Source organism: Myotis davidii, unplaced genomic scaffold (genome assembly GCF_000327345.1).
Source record: "Myotis davidii unplaced genomic scaffold, ASM32734v1 scaffold514, whole genome shotgun sequence".
NCBI lineage: Eukaryota > Metazoa > Chordata > Mammalia > Chiroptera > Vespertilionidae > Myotis > Myotis davidii.
The window spans coordinates 803,479-811,405 of record NW_006286236.1 but is presented as its reverse complement, the minus strand read 5'-3'; the positions used below and the strand labels follow the sequence as shown (position 1 = coordinate 811,405).

The following is a 7,927-nucleotide window of genomic DNA, read 5'->3' as shown; positions in this document are numbered from 1 at the left end:
GCACTGGGGAGAGTGGGAGGAACCAGAGAGGCAGACACAGCCACATTTTCTGGGCCAGTATCCCAGGCCTTGGGACTCCATAGGCCACAGCCTGTCCCCAGCAGCCTGAGAAGTGGTGGCTGGGAGGGCCATTAAAGCCCTGCCTAGCTGCTCCCACCACCAGCAAACCCAACAGGTAGCTAGCATTTATTGGGCACTCACTGTAAGTCAGGCACAGCGCTAAGCGCTTTCTAGTGTCAACCTTAGGAGGTAGGTACTATTGTTATTCCCATTTTACAGATGAGGATACTGAGGCACACAGTGTCTGTTATGGGTAGAATCAGGAGTTAAACCCAGGCCTGGGCCCAAGTGCTTGACTACTGCGTCATCCACTCGCAGCCCCAGGAGTCTCTCCACTCTGACTCACCATCCCCAAGCCAGCACCCCAGTGTCTGGCACACGCAGGAAAGACCTCACTCCTTAAGCCTCTGTTTAGCTCCTGAGCCACCGTCACTGGGGCGCCCACTCTCCTCTGCCAACCCCTCTGTGTGGCCCATCTCCTCCCAGGATGCTTGTGGGCCTTGGTGAACCCCCACATCGGCCCTTGAGGCCCAGCCCTGGGTGCCAGGGGTAAGCTCTGACTTCCCGCAGGCCTCAGACGGTGTCCTCAAGGTCAGAGGCTGGGTCTCAGCCTGAGGCCCCGAGACGACTGGAACTAGCCAGGGTCACAGCAAGTTGGAGGAAGGCAGGAGCCTACGGCCCTTGTCGCACCTCACAGCCCCCTCCTGCACCTGGAAAGATTGCAGCTGGGTTGGAGCTGTGGCCCAGGGTGGAGGAGGGGCCGGGGGAATGGTTTTAGGCAGCTTCTAGAACTCCTGCATGGTCTCACCAACCATGCAGTCCCTGGCAGCCCTGTGGGCCTACTATGTACAGGTACTTCTCTCTCCAACCCTCCCTCCAGGAGCTGGGCAGTGCCCAGGCAATGTCCCCATTTCACAGATGAGCAAACTGAGGTTCAGGTGCATGTAACTACTCAGCATTGGGATCTAACCCACCATGCCTTACTTCCAACCACAGAACAGTCCCTCCTGTAGTCCCTGCCCTGAATCCAACCCCTTCCCAGGCCTCAGGGACTGCCTCTTCCAGGAAGTCTTCCCAGAACTCAGGGAGCCTCCACGCAGTGGGACTCTCCTCTACTACATTCAGAGGGCAGATTGAGCCCCTAAAACCCACAGTGCCCCCACCCTCAGACTCGGGCTCCTGGGAGTGGAGGCTCTATCCCCCCTCAGATGGGGATTCCCTGAAGTCAGGGCTGTGTCCCCCTCAGACAAGCATCCTGATGGCATGGTTAGCGCGCCCCCCCCCACTCCCCTAAGACCAGGGCTCCCTGAGGACAGGGTCATCATGCTCTCCTTCCTTCAGACTAGAAAGTCATGGGGGCAAGACTCTTACCCCCTCCTCCTGCCCCTCCACCCTCACAGCCCCCCAACCTGGGGTACAAGACTCTGCCCCCAGACCACAAAAACAGGACCCCAGACCGTGCCCAGCCCCCTCCTCTCCTCCTGGAGGTCCTCCAGGCCTAGTCCGTACCAGGCAGGCTACCCTGCCCCCCAGGCCTGGCCATGAATCCCACCTCTGTTGGGCACCACAGACCCCCCTTTCTCCTCCCCAAACAAATGGGGTCTTGAGCGAGACACTGGAACAACCACGCACAACGCCAGATCTATTCCCTGGCCTCGCGTGGCTGCCAGCAGTGGGGGGGGCAGGGGGTGGGGAGGCATCCAGGCTGGGGAAAGCAGTCTATTCATCCCACAGCCCCTCGAGGTCCAGCCTCTAAAATTGGGGCCCCTCTGAACTCCATCCTGGGACCCACAGCCCGCTCTCTGGGTAACCCCAGAGCACACCCATCCCAGGAGCCTCTCTGTTCCCTCCTCTCCCCGGTCACACGCAGGCAGAGCCTCTGAGCCTAGGTCCAATCCCTGCTCTGTTCTCTACACAGGATTTCCCCAAACCTGAGCATGGCATCTGTCAAATGGCTTTAATAACCCCTACTCTGCAGGGGCCGCTGTGACTGTGAGGGGTTAAGGACGGGAATGTCCCTAGCACATAGTGGACACTGTTACAATCAGTTTCCTTCTCCTCTTTGATCTCTCTTTCTCTCTTGGGGGGGATGGAGGGGGCTAGCAGGGCAGAAAATGGCTTGTCCCAAGCACTTAAAATGTCCCCTATTCAGAAGTCAAAATCTCAGATCCCTCGGGCGTGGGCAGTGGGGCCTTCCAGGACTGGGGTGATTCAGCAAAGGCTGTTTTTCCACCTTGGGGAGGCGGGGGAGGGTGGGAGGGACTTGGAGCCAAGCCGGCAAATCAGAGCTCGAAGTCCACTGCCTCCCAGAAGCCCGCCAAGATTATTAAGCCAGCCAAGACATTACCCCCACTTTGCTGACAAGTACACTGAGACACAGAGTGGTTAAGTAATTTACCTAAGGTCACACAGCTAGTGAACTGATTTGACAGTTCAGGCTGCTACCAGAAGCTCTTCCTTATGGCAGGAACCTTTCCTACTGAAGAGGTGTTCTGTGGTTTTGTCTGTGTTCAAAAGACAGTCCAAACTCCAGCCTGAAAGGCCAGGCTTCCAGCTGGGTGGTGTCGTGTAGCAGAAAAAAACGGTTGACCTGGAGCCAGGCCAACCTGGGATCAAATGCTAGCCCTGCCACCTACTCCCAGCTGTGTGTCCGCAGGCAATTTACAACTCTCCCGTGCCCCGCATTCCTCATGTATAGAATGGGATGCATTCGCTAAATACATATTTATTGAACATCTACTATGTGCCGGGCCCCATTCAAGGCACTTGGGATCGAGTAGGGAACAAGACAGAAAAAACTCCTTCCCTCGTGGAGCTGAAAACCTACCACGGTGGGTGGGTGCGTAACAAGCAAATAAACAAAATAGTATCTGGTTGTGTCAGGGACTAAAGGAAAACAGAAGAAGGCCCAGATCAAGCAGAGTGGTCAGGGAGGACCTCCTGGAGGAGGCGATAATGAACCGAAACAGAAGACAGCCAGGCAACGGCGCCCTGGAAGCAGCAATGAGCAAAGAAGGAACGGCAACTCCTGCAAAAGGAACAGCCAGTGTAAAGGCTGGAAAATTAGAGGAGACCCAGAGCACGTAGGAAAACGCCTGGCACACAGCAGATGCCCCAATAATGAGCAGCTATTGGTATGATTGCTCTAAGACCTCAAGCTCCTTGCACCTGGCTTTCTTCTTCTGGAAAATTGGATACTGTGCAGGTTCAAGGGACGCCTGGGTCCCTTCCGCAAATACGAATGCATTTAAAGTCACGCTCGCTCCATTGCTTTTCCTCCCATTCTGCAGGAGGGGAAACTGACCCTCCCAACACCCCACAGACCGGAAATGGCAACATGAATATGTGAACCTGAGTCCTATAATCCCAAACCCTGTGCCCCTGCCGGCCTTCTGTGGTCTCACTGGACACAGAGCACTCACTGCGTCTCCCCATCCCACCCCAAGACGGCGTTCACTGCTAAACGATTCTTCTGGGATGAACTGAGGTCTGTGCCTGGTTGGTCCACCTCTGCCCTTTGGGGCCGCTCAGGACAGCCCTCTCCCCTCTTCGCTATCTCAGCCTGAAATGTGAAGCAGTCTGGTGGGTTAGAAAGAACAGCCATGGCCCAGGAAGCACCTCCCAGGCCCCAGGCCCTGTGCACTAACTTCATTCCCTGCCTGAAGTTAAGTAGGCAGTCTTATCATCCCCATTGTACAGATGAAGAAACTGAGGCCAGGAATGGCAAAGAAATGTGCCCATGGCTACCCACCTAGAAAGTAGCAGAGTCAGGATTGGAACCAGATCTTTGTCACTCAAAAGACAGCCATCCATCACTCCCCGAGGCCCTCAAATGGCCCTCTTTGGGCATCCTTTCCGTCCTTGCCGGGCCTGGGCCCTGGTGGTGTCAAGGAGGCTGAAGGGACTGACTTTCCCTGAATCTGTTACTCCCAAGGCACCACCACCCTGTGTGCTGTGAAGAAAGCCAGCGGGAGGGGGCTCAGGCATGAGCAAGGGGACAAGGCCCACTGGGTTAAAGCGCACACACAGGGGCCCGGAGCAAGCAGGGGGGAACATGGGACAGAATCTAGTCACACCTGGGCCCATCCTGGCCCCGCCACCAAGGTGCGGCGTGACCATCAGAGGCCCCCCTCTCCTGCCCCGCTTCCTGCTACCACGAGGTCAGCCCAACACCTCACCCCTCCAGGGTCACAGGGAAAGGGCACACACACGAAGTTGGTCTCTGATGAGAAGGCACTGCTATCCCCACCCCCAGGGCATGTTAGAAAATCATTTCAAATTCCGTTTCAAAAGGAATGTTGATAGTGGCGTCACTTACTGAGAGTCTGTTCAGTGCAAGGAACCACACCAGGGGCATCACATACTTTATCCCAAGTGACAGCAACCTCAAGAGGCATGTACATCTCTCCATTTCACATATGGGGAAACTGAGGCACAGGATTTTACAGCTGTAAGTGCTAGAGCCAGATGACTCTGCATGGGAGGGTAGTGGAGGCTCCTGGGGGGAGATAAGGCCTGGTGAGCTGGACATCTGGGGAGGCAGGTGCCCCAGGGTCAAATCCCAGCCCACTGCGTGACCTCCGGCAAGTCGCCTTCCCTATGATATCTCAAAGGCAGGCACCAATGCCAGGCTCCCCAGAGCACAAGTGTAAAGGATGGGAAGGCAGTCCGCTGGGGGCAGGACGGAGTGTGCATCCAGATGGGGACTTGTACGTTCAAAGGCCCGGAGGAGGGAGGGCCCCAGGAGGCAGAGGGAGGAGAAGTTGGCCACAGAAGTGAGAGGAAAGGACAGACAGAGGGGACCTTGGGAGGAGGGACACTGGCGGTGCAACAGGGTCCAGTCTGGCCACATGACAGGCAGGATGAGCACTGGATGTGGGGATACAACTCAGACCACCCACTGTGCCCCACTTCAGCCCACGTCAGCCTGGGTCCCCCACACCACGGCACAGCAGCAGCCCCTCCCCTGCCACACCCCCACTGTCCTCCTGGAGCCCCCACCACCCCTCCCATCCCTGCACAAGCCCCTCCAGAGCCCCAGCCCCAGCCCTTCCCTGAGGACCTCAACACCTCAGCAGCCACAGCCCCCCACGTGGGGACCATCACAGCTTAGAGACGCATCTCCCTCTCCTTAGCAACCGCCAACACCCAGGCCAAACTGCAAGCCTCCTCCCCGGTCTCCTCCTCTCTCCATGGAGACCACAATGCCACAGAGGCGGGTCCCTCTCCACGTCACTCAGCAACCGAAAGGACAACAGCTCCCTCCACGTGGCCACCACCAACACAGCCTCAGTGACAGCGACAGCCTCAGCCTCTCCTCTCCGGGGCAGCCACCAGCCCCAGCCAGGACAGAAGGGCTCCTGCAGGCCTGCCCGCCGGCCCTGGCCCATTACTGGAAGCCTGCTCTCCCGGCCGCCTCAACACACAAGCCACTGGATCAGGCCAGATACTGATTCCACCCAGCGATTCCCCTGCTCCCAACTCGCTCCCAGCCCCTCAGGCTGCCCTTCTCTACAACGGAAAGGCCCCACCTGAGGGAGAAGAGGCCCTGTTCTCCCAGGCTGGCCCAGGAAGCCAGCGGCTCACCCCCACCAGGTGCACAGATGCCCCAGCCGGCTGGGCTGCAGGCAGGCCTGCTCAGCGTCTCAGCTGGGAGAAGAGGCAGGAGTGGGGTGTCTGAGCCAGCAGCCAGCAGCGGCTTCCTCCCCAGCCTCCCAGTGGACCAGTCCCAGCCCCCAGCAGGCCTGCCACTCTACCAGCTGCCTCGTGGGCCCTGTGGAAGGGAAGCTGAGGAGGGGCGGGTTGGGGTGCCCGCAGCTGGGGGCAGGGCTGGGCAAGGCAGGAAGGGACACACAGTGGGCAGAGGCTGGCCCACATCACGGGTTGGCAAGGCCGGGTCATGTGAGCTGGGCTCACCTCCATCCACACTCACACGCTCGGGAAGGACCTTGTCCTTACCAGCGGTCTGCGGGCAGGGGGGGCCCTGCGGCCAGCAAGGCACTGTTCCTGGCCTGGTCTCAGGGCGGTCCCCACAGCAGTGGTGGCAGCAGTGGCAGCAGCGGTGGCAGTGGGTCTCCGGTCCGGGCCCAGCTCAGGCGGCAGCAGCTCCTCACCCAAGTCCTCTCCTGTGGAGGCGAAGGGAGAGGGAGGAGGGAGGGAGAGGAGAGGCGGGGAGAAGGAGAGGGAGGGGACAGCAGGAGGGAGGGAGGGAGGAGGGAAAAATGCTGAAGTCTTGAAGGGTACACTCACTTCTTTCTTAGGTTTCCCATGGCAACCGAATATACCACAAATGAATATCAGTGTGAGAGAGAAGGAGGAGAAAGAGGGAGGGAATGGAGGGAGATGGAGGCAGAGATGGAGAGAGATCGAGGCAGGAGATGAGGAGATGGGGGCAGGGAGATGGAGAAGAATGATGGGGCAAGAGAGATGGAGGGGAAGGGCCTCTAGGCCCACATGGAGAGCTGGGGGCTCCCCACCGACCCCATTGGACTCAGAGGGAGGGGAGGGGCCAGAGGCCACGGGAGTCCCTCTTGGGCAGGAGGAGGAAGCAACAGATGGATAGATGTTCTGACAGCCACAGGGCCCTCACACACCGCTCCACCCCATGTCCTTCACTGCCTGCTGGGCCCCAAGTCATAACCCCAGCCCCAACCTCACTCAGTCATGGACACACACCCAGGTGGGAATGGCCACCCACACTGCCCTGACGCCCACACACATAGCCTTCCCCTTCTCGTGCCCAACCACGCCACCCTTCTGCTGGTCACCCCACCAGCAACACGGCCCACTCCCCTCCGCTACAGGGAACAAGCACCCTCTCCCAGGCACATCTCTGATTCAGAACTCTGCAAGGCCCTGCACCCCCTCCCTGCGTGCCCACAGCCTGTGCCCCACTTCCCACCATATGTGCTCACACACCCTAAGAGCAATATACCTGCTCGACCTCCACCTGCATGGGCTCACTCCCAGACAGACATGCCTGGCGGGACCTTCCCTCCATCTGTGCACGCACATGCACACCACTCACTCACCCCCTTCCCTTGGAGGCCCCCCTCTCGGTCTGGCCCTGCACCCCCACCAGCCCAGATGGTCCTCCTGGTCCTCCCCATCAGGCAGACGCTCACACCTGGGCCCCCTGACTTAGCCATTCCCAAACAAATGGAGGCCCACCGGAGCTGGCAGCCAGCAGCAACAGCACAGAAACACAGGCCCCCTGCGCCGTCTCAACTCCGTCACAACTACCCAGAGGCGGGGAAAAAAAGCAGCAGGCTTGCTCGGGAAAGAGCTCCCAGGCCCAGGAGGGTCACTGCTCCCCCACCCGCCCCAGCTGCAAGGCTCACACTTGACCCTGAGCCCAGTGGCCAGCAGGGACAGGACAGCACCCCAAGTCGCACACATACCCTCACACACAACCTGCACCCACAGGACACCACACTTTCACACTCCCTCAGACACACGTGGGCACACAGCCCCCGATTCACTGTACACAGCTGCCCGCAGAGGGGGCCCACCTCACCACACAGGCCCACACAGGTGCGCCTACATGCCTGGAACATGCACAGACACACGGTAACACACGGAAACACAGTGGACCACCCCACACACACAGCTTTCACCATAGACACCCACACAAACCTGCCCGTGGGCACAGGGGTCCCCTACACAGCTCAGGGGTCAACACATCCAGGCCCCAAACATGCCCCCTCACATGGTGACCTACTCCCCGCCCTCCAGCACGCACGTGGCCACACCTGCACACCCGCACAGTCCTCCCCGGTCAGTTCCAGCGGCGTCCCCCCCCCCCCATCCCGTCCACACCCACCTGACACACACATCCCCGCCAGCCACTCCGCGGGCCCTCGCCGCG

At 59.4% G+C, this 7,927-nt stretch overlaps 1 long non-coding RNA gene across 2 annotated transcripts in view; it reads right to left on the bottom strand.

The window, feature by feature from the left end:
• Positions 1-7,927, bottom strand: part of LOC107182081 — a 32,359-nt gene that overhangs the window by 18,129 nt on the left and 6,303 nt on the right. Inside the window, exons 1-2 of one of the 2 annotated variants that reach the window (XR_001512801.1) lie at positions 7,883-7,927; positions 6,019-6,185 (exon numbers count right to left, since the gene is read on the bottom strand). This is a non-coding gene — a long non-coding RNA (uncharacterized LOC107182081). The remainder of the gene's footprint in view (positions 1-6,018; positions 6,186-7,882) is intronic. The other variant, XR_001512802.1, reaches the window with a different exon arrangement.